At 33.7% G+C, this 16,175-nt stretch overlaps 1 pseudogene; it reads right to left on the bottom strand.

Annotated features, from left to right (window-relative positions):
* Positions 1 to 12,950: 12,950 nt before the first annotated feature.
* LOC137752030 (mesoderm-specific transcript homolog protein-like) lies at positions 12,951 to 14,012 on the bottom strand (annotated as a pseudogene).
* Between the last annotated feature and the right edge of the window lie 2,163 nt (positions 14,013 to 16,175).

The raw sequence follows: 16,175 nt of genomic DNA, 5'->3' as shown, positions 1-16,175 counted from the left end.
ACAGCCTCTTCAATAAGTGGTGCTGGGAAAATTGGACAGATACATGTAAAAGTATGAAATTAGAACACTCCCTGACACCATGCACAAAAATAAACTCAAAATGGATTAAAGACCTAAGTGTAAGGCCAGACACTATCAAACTCTTAGAGGAAAACATAGGCAGAACACTCTATGACATACATCACAGCAAGATTCTTTTTGACCCAGCTCCCAGAGAAATGGAAATAAGAACACAAATAAACAAATGGGACCTAATGAAACTTAAAAGCTTTTGCACAGCAAAGGAAACCATAAACAAGACCAAAAGACAACCATCAGAATGGGAGAAAATATTTGCAAATGAGGCAACTGACAAAGGATTAATCTCCAAGATTTACAAGCAGCTCATGCAGCTCAATAACAAAAAAACGAACAACCCAATCCAAAAATGGGCAGAAGACCTAAATAGACATTTCTCCAAAGAAGATATACAGATGGCCTACAGACACATGAAAGAATGCTCAACATCATTAATCATTAGAGAAATGCAAATCAAAACTACAATGAGGTATCATCTCACACCGGTCAGAATAGCCATCATCAAAAAATCTAGAAACAATAAATGCTGGAGAGGGTGTGGAGGAAAGGGAACACTCTTGCACTGTTGGTGAGAATGTAAATTAATACAGCCACTATGGAGAACAGTATGGAGGTTCCTTAAAAAACTACAAATAGAACTACCATACGACCCAGCAATCCCACTACTGGGCATATACCCTGAGAAAACCATAGGTCAAAAAGAGTCATGTACCAAAATGTTCATTGCAGCTCTATTTACAATAGCCAGGACATGGAAGCAACCTAAATGTCCATCGACAGATGAATGGATAAAGAAGATGTGGCACATATATACAATGGAATATTACTCAGCCATAAAAAGAAATGAAATGGAGGTATTTGTAATGAGGTGGATGGAGTTAGAGTCTGTCATACAGAGTGAAGTAAGTCAGAAAGAGAAAAACAAATACAGTATGCTAACACATATATACGGAATCTAAGGAGAAAAAAAAAAAAAAAAAAGGCCATGAAGAACCTAGTGGCAAGACGGGAATAAAGACACAGACCTACTAGAGAATGGACTTGAGGATATGGGGAGGGGGTAGGGTGAGATGTGACAGGGTGAGAGAGTGTCATGGACATATATACACTACCAAATGTAAAATAGATAGCTAGTGGGAAGCAGCCGCACAGCACAGGGAGATCAGCTCAGTGCTTTGTGACCACCTAGAGGGGTGGGATGGGGAGGGTGGGGGGGAGGGAGATGCAAGAGGGAAGAGAAATGGGAACATATTGTATATGTATAACTGATTCACTTTGTTATAAAGCAGAAGCTAACACACCATTGTAAGGCAATTATACTTCAATAAAGATGTTTAAAAAAAATAAATAAATAAAGCCCCTGATGAATATCTCAGTACATGGTATTTTTTATTAAGCTTTTGGACTGGCCAGTTGTTTGGTCCAATTAGCTGCCATCATAAGCAACCATGGTCTAAATCAGTTGTCTCTAATTATATTCACCATACGCCTTGTGGCAAAATGTTGTTATATTAGGCAAGATCTAATCAGTCAAATAAAGACTAACAGAAGTGAGGTCATTCAGGAAACTAGCAAAAGGGAGAAATAATAACAATTATATGGAAATGGGGCTTTGAGGAAATTCTAACCCATTCTGCTCCATCAGTGGCAAGGCTGTTGGTTTTCACCTACTGCTTTTGATTTTCAAGTTATTATTTAGCTGGGGTTGAGGGGATGGGAATATGGCAAGGTAAACTGCCTTAAACCTTGCTGTTCTTACTAAAGTTTTTCTTGATAAATGCTCCTGAGATTGCTTCAAGACTTTAATTAATTTCCAGAATTTCTGGAAACATTGATTCTGTTATTTTTCCATTGTTCTTGTTCCTTTTATGGAAGACAGTATTTTTGGACTGCTTTATTCTATTATTCTCATTGATGTCACCTCACAGTTTTGTTATTTGATGAATATAAACCACAGGGCAAAAAAATGCTTACAGTATTCTCTTGTGTCAGTTAATTTTTTTTCATTAATTAATAATTTATTAGTAATTTTTAGAAAATTTAGTAACCTGCACATGATGGGCAACCACTTATTTGCAACTTGCCCAGTCCTCCATCATTCTCACTACACACACACACATGCACACACACACAAAGCTATTATATCCACATATATTTAATGTATGTATACTTGTAACACTATGGTCAAATGTTGTGATTCCTCTAGCTGTGCTCGTTCCATTACAGAATATGTATGCTTGATAACTTTTTCCAGCATCTCTAAAATTTAAGCATAGGCTACATATGCACACATGACTCTCCCTGTCAATAGTCATTTTTGAAGTCAGTTAAAGCTCAACTTTGTATTATAAGCATAATCAATATCTAAATGACATTTAATTCATGAAAATAAAATAAAAAATAAAATCCTTTCAATAAAGGATTTATTGAAAATAAAATCCTTTCAATAAAGTATTGTTTTGTGGTTAAATTTCATGTTATTTTAATGTAAAATTAATTTCAAAATAATTTTAATCTCTAATTTTTATAGGAATTAGTGTAGTGATATCCTAAGAAAACATTTTGGATGATATAAAAATTTTCAAATCTTAATTTATTCATTCTAGGTAATTTACTCAATATTGAATTAAAGATTAAGGTCCTTGATGATCTTAATCTCTTACTAACTTACTCTGGTTTAGGAAGATTAATTTGTCTTTTAACATTAATTTAAAAGATTATTTTATATGTGATTTTGTGTTATTTTCCTCTACACATCCTAGGAAATTATGTGGAAAAATAAAAGAGCACACTTCCAAAAATCTATGAAAACAATGATTATCTTACCTAAGCTATAATAAGTAGGATAAGCAATAATAAGTATATGCAGGGAGTACAGTAAATATATGTACAGTATCCAGCAATGTAGCCTGGAGAAAATTTCCTAAGGTTTAGTTTACATTTTAGATCACTGGTCTGTTGATGGTAGCTTTCCTGGACAATAGCCATAGATGGCTCTCACTGGGAAACTTGCAAACCTGTGACTGTGCCCCAAGTACATACCTCCAATCTGAGCCCCAAAACTCAGAGTCAGAATGTAGTAAAAGAAAAATGCCTTCTTTGTGTTCTTAACTTATAGTTATTCAGTAAAATGAATGTGACACTGAATGTCCATAGTCTACACCTGTAAATGGAGAAGAAAATTTCAATTACTGTCTACTGAGTCAACCTTACTAAAAGAAATAGATAGGCATTTTATACATTTTTATTATATTTTCTCACTCATCCTCTTCTTTTGAATGCATTTCCAAAGACTATCTCTCTACATATTTCATTAAACTGATGTAAAATACGTGTGATAAAATACATCCTCATTTAAATTAATAAACACCACTTATCCCAAGGAATAAACTTTTGTTATTATTGTTAGAAGTCCCCTCTTTTTGAAGGAGTATAACTTCCTCATTCCTCAGTAGTAATCCTATCCCATAATTGTGTTTAAATTTTATCCATTGTATTACCACTTACATTTATGTCTCTAAACAATATACTATTTAGCTTTGCATGTTGTTGAAATAAAATCATATTAAACTTATTCTATTGCAACTTGTTTTCTATTCTTTCTATATTATGTTATTGAGACTTATCTATGCTGCTGAAGGTAGTGTTTATTTTTCATTTATTCACAGCTTTATCATTTTCAACTGTATGAATGAAATGAAATGAACTTATATAATCTACCATTTGTGCTTTTTTTGTGTCTTGTCATTGGGAACAGTATTTATAAGACCATCCTTTTACAGGCTTCCTGGTGAATATATGAAAGCTTCTTTAGAGCATACATCTGATAATGAATTGCTGGATCACGGTATGTGCATTGTTAACTTTACTAGGTAATACCAATTGCTTTTTCATTTTAAAAAATCTTTGTCTATTTCTTTCTACACACCAGAAAAGAAATTAACATACTCTTACATCCTTTGTTCTTTCCCTGCCACTGATACAGGTTGATATTATTAGAATTTTTTTTAGGTTATTATATATTTTTTTGATGATCTCAGCTTATTTTTAGTATAACAGTAGATATTTTAAAATTATTTGATCAGTTTACTTCAAATATCTCTTCCAATATCTCTTGAATGTTTCTCTTCTTATAAAAATATGCAAAATTGCTTTTCAATATTGTTCATATATGTTAGATATTCTGAGACTTATATGCCTGAGAATACTTTTAATATAACCTCATATTTGAATGACAATTCTATTAAAATTCTATTATCATATATTTATACAATTTGCATTCATTTAGTTAGTATTGTTACTGAAAAATCTTATAATTTTGATTTATTTTTAATGGAAGTATTATTTTCTTCTCTGAAATTTTATAATTTCTTTTTGTCATTGATAATTTAAAATTTTACTATGGGTATCTAGTTCTGAAATATTCCTTATATCTCCTCTTCAGCATTTTAAAGGGTCTTTAACTTTGAAAGATTACAAGTATATTACTTTTTTTTTTATTCTGGGACATTTAATTATACAATCTATTCAAATACTTCTGAGTCCCATGTTTTTATTTTCTCTCACTTTATAAATCCTATAATCCAGATATTAAAACTTCTACCTTATATTTTATTTCTCTTCATTTCTATTATATAATTTTTATTGATTTATCTTTTCTTGATACTTCTGCAAGCATTTTTCACTCTGATATTCTAATTTTCCAATTTGTTTTCCATGGGCAAACATTCTTTAATTACCCTATCTATTGTGTTAGTTCAACTCTGTTTTTGCTCTATGCATTTTGGTTTGATATTTATTATTTTTCTTTTGCAGTTTGTAGATGATAGTATTAGTACATGTAACTTTTTTATTGTATTTAGTATATGAAGTTTTATTATTATTTGTTCTTCAAAAGTTACAAAACATTTGCTTCTCACTGAATCTGTGATCGATCCAGTTTGCTGATTTCTTTTGAAATAAAAGTATTCCTTAGATAGCTTACAGATTTATTTGTAAGCTCCTATTTCTTGCAGTGAGAATTAGGTAAGGACCAAAGGATATACTGTAGTCTGCATCAAGACTATAGCCACAAAGTAAGGGCTAGGTTAAAATAACTCCAGGGGTAGAGAACTACAAGCATGAAGAAACATTATTTATTATTCCTCATATCCCAGAATAACTTCTTTGGAAGGAGATTTACACTCAGTCTCCCAGGGAGAAACAACATTAAGAAGAAGTACTTCTTTTCAGTGTTTCTCAAATTTCCAATGAACATTGGAACTATATGAGGAAGTTTTATTTATTTATTTATTTTTTTGACTGGGTTGTGTGGCTTGTGGGATCTTAATTCCCTGACGAGGGATTCAACCCAGGCCCTTGGCAGTGAAAGTACAGAGTCCTAACAACTGGACCACCAGGAAACTTTGTGGGGAAGTTTAAATAATACTGATAATAGTATCTCATCCAGAGATTCTGATTTAATTAGTCTCATTTTTAGTTTTGCATGCATTTTTTTAAAACTTTCCAGGTAACTTCAATGTACATCCAAGTGTAAGAATCACTGTCTATGATTAGATTCCTCAGCTTTGTGTGTAGAGAGGGTTAGAAGTGGGAAATGTACATTCCAAAACTAGTCAGTCCACAAATTATTTTTTCAGCTTCTCATTTTGACCAGGCTTCTGAATTGTCCTGATTTTAACCCTCTGCTGTTCTAAAAACAGAGGGCTGATATATCACTTGAAAGACAAGCTCTGAATACCCTAAAACAAGGTAGGAAAGAAATAAGGGCAGAATTAGAAGTTGATTTCCTGTATCATACTCTGATGGACATATGTAGTCTGGAAAAACTACCTCCCCATTACAACATTTCCAAGAAAAAAATATATATATATTTCCCAGACTTTAGCTCAGTTATTCTTATTTCCATGATTTCGGCCTTTCGTTGTGGTAATTCTGAGGAAGGAAGTCAGTAATTTACACTAATTTAGGAAAAAAATACAACAAATGAGTGAATATAACAAAAAAGAAGCAGACTCACAGATATAGGGAACAAACTAGTGGTTACCAGTTGGGAGGGGAGGGAGGGACAATATACAGGTGGCTTGGGGAGAAGGAGGTACAAACTATTGGGTGTAAAATAGGTTTAAGGATGTATTGTACAACACAGGGAAAATAACCAATATTTTGTAATAACTGTAAATGAAAAGTAACCTATAAAAATTGTATAAATTTTTTTAAAAAAATTTAAAAAGATCTATGAAAAGGTGTCTAGTTTCATCAGCAGAATTAATTCAGACATTTCTATCAATGTATCTCTTTGAAATTTGGCTTATTTTACACCTTTAAATATTAATTAACTCACTAAATAAACTAACATTTGGAAAAATGGAATATTTCATTGAAAACAAACAAACAAAAAACAAAAAACACATGCTATTAGGCATTTAAGAACTAGGAACAGGATTTATACATTTTATATCCATAGTACCTAATGGAGTTATTTTCTAATAGACATCAATAAATAAATATCAGTTGTATAAATGTATTTTCTTCAACATGAAAGCTAGCACAACTGAATAAATTAAGGAATTCAGTGTCACACCTATCTATATTATGTGATTTAAGGTATATGAGGAAATACACCATATTAGCCTTTTATTAATGATCACAGTTTCCAAATTAGTGTAGTTAAAATTCATACATTAAGTAGATTTTCAGCCATGTAAATATATTCAGTATATAGTTTCTTTCCATATACACATTATAGTCAGAAACCACATCTTAAACAAATACACACTGCCTAAATTATCTTTAAAGTGATTAATTTATTTAGCATAAAAGTTATGGTCTACTTAATTCCTCTGCTTTAATAGAATTAACATTTTTGTATGCCCATCATTTCTTTTGTGGTCTTGGATAAGTCATGTCATCATGATGGAAATCATTTTCCCCACTAGAAATTGAAAATTGGACATGATATTCTCTTTGTGACCATTTCAGTTCAAAGTGTACAATTCTTCTACGATTATGTTATATTAAAACATGTGAATTGCCAATATTCTACTTTCATTTGACTTATTAATGTAACAATTCCATAAAGTTTTACTTAGTATTTTTGGCCTGCTTTTTATGCACCTGGTCTCAGCCAGAACACTATAAATATACTGGGTACTTGGAAATTTAGAATTGTTTTTAACCATTGGAATCACTGAAAGTGGAAAGAGCTGAAGGAAAGAACATAGGAAATAAATCTGGACAGATCATGAAATATTTCCACTCTAACATTTGTCTGTGGCTATCACAGAACACACAGTTACATCCAATCATCAAGACTTGTGGAAACAAATAACTTTGGATATTATTTGTGATATCTTCCTGGCTTTAAGGTGACCCACATCCTTGACAAAATGTAACTGGGTTGTTTCCATAGTTACAGTAAATAGAATGTAACAAGCCTACTCATCTCCTTTGTTTTCAACCTTGTGAACTAAGGTTTTCTTTTTTTTTTTTTACTTTTTCTTTTTGCCAAAATAACCCCTTCATAATGCTATTCAAGTCATTTTCTGTACCCCACCACCAACGTGAAGAATAGTTGGCTAATATTTTCCGTGTGTCTCCTAGAAAAAAGTTAACTATGATGTTGTTTGACTATGTGATTTGTAGAAAATTTCAAATGGACTCAGCAACTTCATGTTCATAGACATAATGATTCAAAATTTTAACAATATGGGGGCTTCCCTTGTGGTGCAGTGGTTGAGAGTCCGCCTGCCAATGCAGGCAACACGGGTTCGAGCCCTGGTCCAGGAAGATCCCACATGCCATGGGGCAACTGGGCCCGTGAGCCACAACTACTGAGCCTGCGCATCTGGAGCCTGTGCTCCGCAACAAGAGAGGCCGTGATAGTGAGAGGCCTGCGCACTGCGATGAAGAGTGGCCCCCACTCGCCGCAACTACAGAAAGCCCTCGCACACAAACGAAGACCCAACACAGCCAAAAATAAATAAATAAATAAAATAAATTTTAAAAAAAATTAACAATATGTATATACACAGAATTTTAATAGTCTTCTCTGTGAAGGTAAGCACATACCCATTATTTACTATCAAGTGTGTCATGTGTTCTATTACAGTGCCTGAGAGTATTGAGGGTATTTAATTCCCCTAAATATGGTACCTGTCCTTTTAATGTAGCAAATACGTATGTAGGAAATGTATTGTTTAAAGGTAACCTTCAACTCCAGCATTTTGTAAATAATCATAAATCCAAATTAGTGTAGTTCAAATTAGTACATTTAATTATATGTTTGTATATGTCAACCTCCTTACTATAACTGACCCTACACTAGGAGTAATGTTGCTCTTATACTTAGTGATGTAGATTTAAGGGAAGCCAATGTATAACTCCAGAAGGTATTTCTCTGTGAAAAATGAGTCTTTGTATGGAGCCATGCAAAAATGTCCCTTCAGTCACACAAATTGATCAGTGATGCTACATTGTGCTTTTATAAATATTGCCTAGAGAGATGGTCATCTGAGAAAACTAGACATTTAGATTCATTTTTACTTATATCTATCGGTGGATTTTGAGTAGTATCAAGAGACCAAGTCTTCTGATGCAGTAAGTTAGAACAGTGATATATTAGGAAATGAGTGCTTTACAAATAATGTAAATTTAAATGACAACCTATATATTTAGAGATCTTGTGTTATGAAATTGATTTGCAAATTTCAGAGAATTGTAGAAACTTTTTTTTATTTTGGTTGGGTCAACATGGTAAAATTTGTAACTTTTAAATAATATATGTAGTGTGTAAAGATTTTTATAAGGGCTACTATGTCTACATACATTTACGTGAGAGAACAGAGGTGGTATATTAAACACATAAGTATATATTATTAATTTTATTCATAGTATAGGACGCATATATTTAATTATCTTACTAAAAATTCATATCATTTTTAAATTTCTTATTACAGGTTGGTGAGCAATTGACTACATATAGGACTTTCTATAGAGGTATATTTCATAACTAGCTACACTTCTCAAGGAAATATCCATTAAAAATCGGGTCTTATAAGTTCTACAACACTGAAGCATGATCTATAAAAATTTCCTGCTCCTGGGTTAGATTTTGATATTAGATTCAAATAATCATTAAAGGGTTAAGTTACTGTAGTACAATTTTAAACAAAGAAGTATCGTTTATGTCTGATTAATTTTACTTTCTTACCTAGCCGTTCTCATGAATCTGCCGCAGGTGCACATAAGGTAAATCTCTCTTTGATCATGAGAGTGAGATACAGTAGCCTCTGAAAATATTGTCTATTTCTTATCACATGGATTTATCTCTTTAACTTATTTGCATCTGTTTCTTTATATCTTACATACAATCAGCAACAACTTTTTGCTACACAAATGTTTTCTTAGGACAATCTTGATCGTCATAATTTAATAATGGGAAATGGAATTAAGTGACTTTGATTATCTTTCCATGAGGAAAACAAAATCAAAAATCTACATCAATAAGGTTCATCCAACACATTTTAAATAAAAATGCATAGCTATATGAGATAATTCTTTATTCATAAATTTTCAGTACCAAATTAATGTAATTCTTTGCCCAAATCATTTACTTGTTAATTTAAAGGGAACTTCTAGAGTTTAGGAAAAAAAGAAAATATGTGACACTAACTCCTTGGGTCAGTATTTTCTGACTTGAAAATCTTTAAAAGGATGTTCAGATGTATGGGACTTACATTTAAATATGGCTTATATAACAGTTTCTTCTGAGAACACACATTTTAAAAATATTTTGCATTCTATATCATTAAAACATGAAATTATATCTCCCCAAATTAAATAAGATTGGGCTAGGCTAGGGTAGAGGAGGAGAAATTCTCCCTCTTAAGTTCGTTTTCCAATTTAGAGTATATAATTTAGAATAGGTCACAACATCTTTTTTCCTCTTTAGGATCCTCTGAAACAGGTGCTATAATCACACAGCCCAGGTACATGAAGGTATTATAAGTGTAACAACCAAAGTTATATCATGAGAGGCAGTTAAACTGATATACTCCAAATTGGTCCTACTAAGCCATTGCTCATGTCTTTTGGTATATTATCAGTTAATGCACTCTGAAATTCAGAGGCAAGTTTTGTAGCACATTCAAAATAATCTTATATAGATGGCGTACTATCTTGCTATTAAAAAAAAAAAAAAATCTTTCTACGTACCAAAAAATTATATTCATTCCTTAGGTGAAACTGCCATAGGAAATACAAACTTCCTTGAAAGTGCAAGAATTTGTAATATAGGATTTCAGGGGAGACTTCTAAAATCTTATTATATTTTTTGATCAACTTTCTTATATATGCCAATTTTTTTTTATCCTGAAATTCACTCCTTGAATTTTACCTACCTCATCTAGACCATTCTTTCTAATCTATTCAGGTTAACTGCTTCAAAAATCTGCCCTTCACCTTCATCTGCATACTAATAGATGTTCATCCTCCCTTTATTGAGACTTATCTTCTCTGCCTCTGTGATTGATGATCTCCTTGTTCATCTCCTCAGGACTGTATGTTATGGGTCCCATACAAAACAATCAGCTTTTGGGGTCCCTTGGTAAATGGCCTGGAGTAGTAAACCCAAAGAAGAATATGTTGCCTCCAAATCCAGAGGCACAATAAGAGTTGTGCCTTTTTATTGGTTGTTAGGGAACAGATGTCACAACTTATCCTTCACCTTAGAAGGGACACCACTGGACTTCTAGAAATTTCACTGAAGTTGAAGGTCCCTGAAGTTTTGACAGATTTATTTCCCACCTTCTTACATATACATATCTTACTAATGTTACCATAGTGACTACAATGTGTGTGTGTTCTATTTCTTTGGAGAACTGTGACTGATACAGATTTTAGTAGCAGGACTGGTTCTAAAAGAACAGAATCTTACGGATGAGCTTTCTGGATTTTTTCTAGGCTTTCTAGAATCCTAGAATTGGTTCTCTAGTCTGAATAGTTTTAAAGGCACTAATAACCCTATTTCCTGTGCTAAAGAAGTCACTGACAGTCAATGTCATGATGCAGCAACAGAGATATGCAAAATATCACTATTGGGTATTTGTAATTAAATACTTATAAAAGGCATTGTTCTGGGTCACCGTGTATTTGATACCTTAAACATTTCGGCTAAACTAATGAGTATAAAGAAATTGGCTTGTTACTCTTTGAGTTCTCTCACTTGGTTGCATTCAGATCATTCTTAATAGATACATTGGTTACTTTCATGAAAGCTATAAATGTTGTCAGAGTTATACTAAGAAATTTAACTACTATGTCTCCTAAATACTGTCTGGCACCTCCTTTTCTGTCACAATTGCTCTTCCTTATCCCCTAAAACAGAAATTCTACCCCTTTACTTGTGAAAACCTGCCATCTCTTTGGCACGTAGTGGGATCTACATCTATATCTCTATCTATCCACATATCTGTATATAACATCATACATATTATATCTATGTTATACATAGATATATAATAATTTTATATATGTTGTCAGTTTATAGTTATTATAAAATAAGCATCTCCATTAATTATTTCCTTTGTGTTTTCCAAGAACAATAAATGTCCTTTTACATGTGCCCTCCTGAGCTTTGATTTGTCTCATTTTTGAGCATGTTCACAAATACATGTTTTATTGTATTTTTGCTGTTGCTGCTATCTTTTTTGGTCAAAATTCATTTTTATTAATAAAAAATAAACACTTATTCCAGTTTCAGTCATTATGCTTGAAGTTACTAAGTAAAAAAATATAAATAATCACTTAATTATCCTGTTTTAACTAAGACAATGAAACTGTGGCTTTTAAAAAATAAAAGTATTCAGCACCATTTGATCATATACCTTTCAGACTTTGTTCTTAAAGTTTCTGGAACTTTCCTGTCTGTGAAGTACAGGAGTTGGTGAGTTACATGAGGAACACTCTCTGGGGCAATCAAAGAGAAGTTAAGCAATCAGCCTATATTCAGCCTGCTAACTTGGACTATACAATGTTCCCTTCCTCTCCACTCTAGCTCAGGAGGGACATGCTTCTAAACACTGAGGTATGAAGAGTCCAATTGTTATTAGCTGGAAAGACCAGTTCTAACAGCAAATAATGGTAAATCTCTGACACAGATGCTACTGTCCTTAATGTCCTGTGGTTTTAGGAAAGTCTGTAAATATTTTGGATTTAGTTCAATTTATTCAGAAATAAAACATGTTTAATAATGTTAAACTACTCTGCCAGAGTAAGTGTCTGCTGGTTTAGTATCCTTATAAAAGGAAAAATATATATGTAAAATACATGTAGGTAAATCATAGTCTTAAAATATACTTAGAATACTGCTTTATTTAAATCAAAATCTAACAAAATGTCTTCAATTAGAAGAAGCTAATGAAACTAAATCCAAAGTTATGACAAGGGAGACTCGTTCTCAGTTAAAGTTGTATTGCTTAGAGAACTTAAAGCCATTCTAGGCAAGGTTAAGGTGGCACCTCCTTATTCTTTCCTATACATAATTTCAATCAGGGTTGGGCCAGAAATGAGCATTTCTAAATATAATATTTCAGAAAAGTCCATAGAAGTGTTTCAAATACTTTTATGCAAAAGAATGTCTGTCTGTCTTTCTGTATCGGTGAGTAGTATGACCAACAGAATTTCCTAATAACACAAAGACAAAGGCAAGTCCATACACCTGATCAGATGTCGATGGAATGGGAGGTGAACTATTAGGTCACCCATAGAGCTTCTGCTAGCCTTTTAGTATATGCTGTTCACCAGTGTGAGTCAAGTGGACTTTTGTGAGAGAATAGTGTTTGGTGGCCAGGACCTTTTGGGGGCATTTCTTCCTAAGTGGAATACACAACAGATAAGAGAATAAGGGAGGTAATACAGGGAAGCTACTCTTTCCAGCTCAGAAGGAGTTGATGAAGCCCATATATATATCCAAGAAGCCCATGGGATCGTCTAGCTGTGGATAGTGGCTAATGTGGTCATCCAGAATGACACTGTGGACTGCGGCAGCATTTTCCTGTACAGCTCCAAAAACTCTGGATAGGGATTCACCAGATCCAATGGCCCTTAGATAAAATGAATGGGAATAGATATAATGGCAAGAGCTCTCACCCAGCGTCTTCTAAACTTTCCCCTCTGATTGATATACTGCAAGAGACTGTCGATAAACAAGTTCCCGTCACTGTGGCGTATCCCTGCCCACATGTCCCACAGCTCATTCTCAGAGGGTCAGTTGTACAGCCCAAAATCTGAGGAGAGACCTCGAGAGAATACAAAGTTCATCAGTCGCGTGAGGATGGGTGACAGCATGTCTCCATCTTTGAGAAGCTTTTGGAGAAGGAGAAGAAGGTGAGCGTCAAGAAATATACCTCCATTTGACAGACAGAGACTCTTAATGGTAAGCTGACCAGATCTATTCTAGTTGAACCTATAGAGCAGCTCCTGAGCAAAGATATCCCCACAGGCATGAGACAACAAGTTGATCCTACTGTTCTGGAAACCCAGATGCCACAACAGGGCCTCCACGATGCTGGCCTGCTCAAATATGGAATAGTGATGTGGTCTTGGTTTGTCACTGAAGCCAAAACCTAGGAAATTGAGGACAATCACTCGATGAAACCTGAGGGTCAGACCTTCCCATATCTTGTACCAATCATAGCTGGACATTGTAAAACCATGTAAAAGCACGACTACCTCCGGACTTCAAACCACACACACAGAGTTTTGGTAGAAGATGTTCAGTCCCTTTTAGGTAAAAAAAAAAAATTGCCTGATGACTTCCATGAGTGAAGAGCAGAGGAAAGCTGGGGAGTGGGGGGGAGGAGGGGGGGAATGTGCAGATAGGCTGTAAGCAGGGGCATAGCCAATAGCCCCACCTAGACCCACCACTCCCTCATCCTGATTCTGGTAAGACTTGGGCTGCAAGACTCCATGTTTGGGGGACCCCTGTTTCTGCTGTCTTTAAGTGTTTTTATTATTTTTCTTTTTTTGCTAACTTTATTGAGGAATGATTGACATAAAAAAAATTGTATATATTTAAAGTGTATAACTTGATGATTTAATATACATATACATTGTGGAATGATTAACAAGATCAAGACAATTAATATGGTCATCACCTCACATAAGTGATGTAGTTAACTATTTTTTCCCTGATTCTTTTGATTTAAAGGAATCTAAAGTCATAATACTGAGTCATTGCATAAATAAGTTACCTTGAAGAGAGTATTTTTTCTTTCTAAATTTAATATTAACAAGTTCAATATCTAGACTGGTAATAAATCCCTTGATTTATCCCATTAAGATGCATGTCTTTTAATTATGTGTTCTTGTGCAAACTTTATTTCAGCTGTAAGCACTCTTTGGAGAATATTAGTACTTTAGCAAATGTTTGTATTTCTCTAACAGTGTTAGAAGGATGTGAAGTATTTAATGATTTTGATATGGAACCCATATTCATGATGAAAACTAAGACAATGTTTCTCTCCTTTCTACACCAGGGATGGCCTCAGGGGTAATATTGACTAGAGTTTTTCTCACTAGGGCAGGAAGCTCTATTATTGAGGTATTTTTTGGTTTTTTGTTTTTGTTTTTTTTTCCAATATTGCGAATAAATAGTAGGCACATTCCTTTGGCTCTCTTAACTCAGTTATGAAACTGATTGCCCATTCCTCTAATATGCTTGGAAATACAAAAAAACACTGAAGCCATTTTCTGCTCATTATGGTTCTATAGAAATACAAAATCACCATGTCTATTGAGCAAAGATACTTTGAACTCTTCCTGAAAGTGAAGGATTAGTTGCTTCTGAAACTTTTATAAGTGCTGTGGCCTTGATATGAAAATTGTTTTAAGTTGGAAGTCACTCAGACTGGCTTATTTTAATAAAAGTCCATCCTGGGAAACAGGCTGCACATAAATGGCAGCAGTTCACCGTCCTTTTGGTTGATCTTTGGTTACTTGACCTCCCTAACTTAAAATAATTGAGTCAACAGCCCCTGCTTATCACAATAAATAAACTTTATAATCATTCTTCTATCTTCATATGCTTCATTTAACACAGTATCTTCTTCTGGAATGCCACAGAGCTACCTGGGACCAATACCAACTGTCATGGTTACATGACTGTCTGTTCACTGTCTCCAAACTCCCTTACCTTCTACTCTTCTGCTAGAAGTACTTTCTCCATTTGAAGATATTGTATCAACATCTCTTTCTGGCGTGAAACAGTACTCCAGCTCACCTGCTATAATTCTTAATCTGGATCTTAAGAAAAAGATCAATATGTACTAAATAGAATAGTCATTGACTTCCATAGACTCCAAAAGAGGTAACTAACTTTCTCTAAAAATAATATATCAGAAAATAATTTAGGGCAATGAATTAGCCATAATATAGCTTTAATATTTACTTTGGGTATACTGGACCTAAAATATATTCCTGCTTAGATTACTACACAGTGGCAGGATATACTCCATAAATTACATAACTCTTTGACTGCTGCTGCTGTTGCTGCTGAAGACTCAGACTTTTACAGGTTTGTGATTTCTCCAAACTCCATGAAAGAATAAACCTCCAACCATTGTGAATTTCAATGCTCACAATCTAATATACTTGTAGAAGACAATTGGACTAGAGACCAAGAGGGGAATGCTTCAGTTACTCTAGTGCATAGATTTTCTACTTGAGCTGCTATGCTATGTGACTCTAAGTTGGTTATCTCCACATTTGGGAATAGCACTAAGGACTCTGTCGGGTGAGCAACTGGTGTGTGCTGAAAAAAATACACAAATAATTAAATCAGAATTTTGACATTTGATTTACATTCATTTTTATGTATTTTTAACAATGTATGTCTTGTATATATTTTTCAATGTACATTTTGTACTAGAACCATAGGGTATATAAATGATTTGCATATAAGTATGTATTTATTAAGGTGTACTCAAAAAATTTTTTTTTTTTTTACGTGTGGAGCTAAACAATAAGGAAATTTGTAGACACTGCTACTCCAAAAGACTGTTTTAACTCCACAGTTCCAGATACCTGGGAGCCTGTCA

This window comes from Eschrichtius robustus, chromosome 18, assembly GCF_028021215.1.
Source record: "Eschrichtius robustus isolate mEscRob2 chromosome 18, mEscRob2.pri, whole genome shotgun sequence".
NCBI lineage: Eukaryota > Metazoa > Chordata > Mammalia > Artiodactyla > Eschrichtiidae > Eschrichtius > Eschrichtius robustus.
The sequence above is the reverse complement of the archived record's forward strand: the minus strand, read 5'-3'. Positions and strand labels throughout refer to the sequence as shown.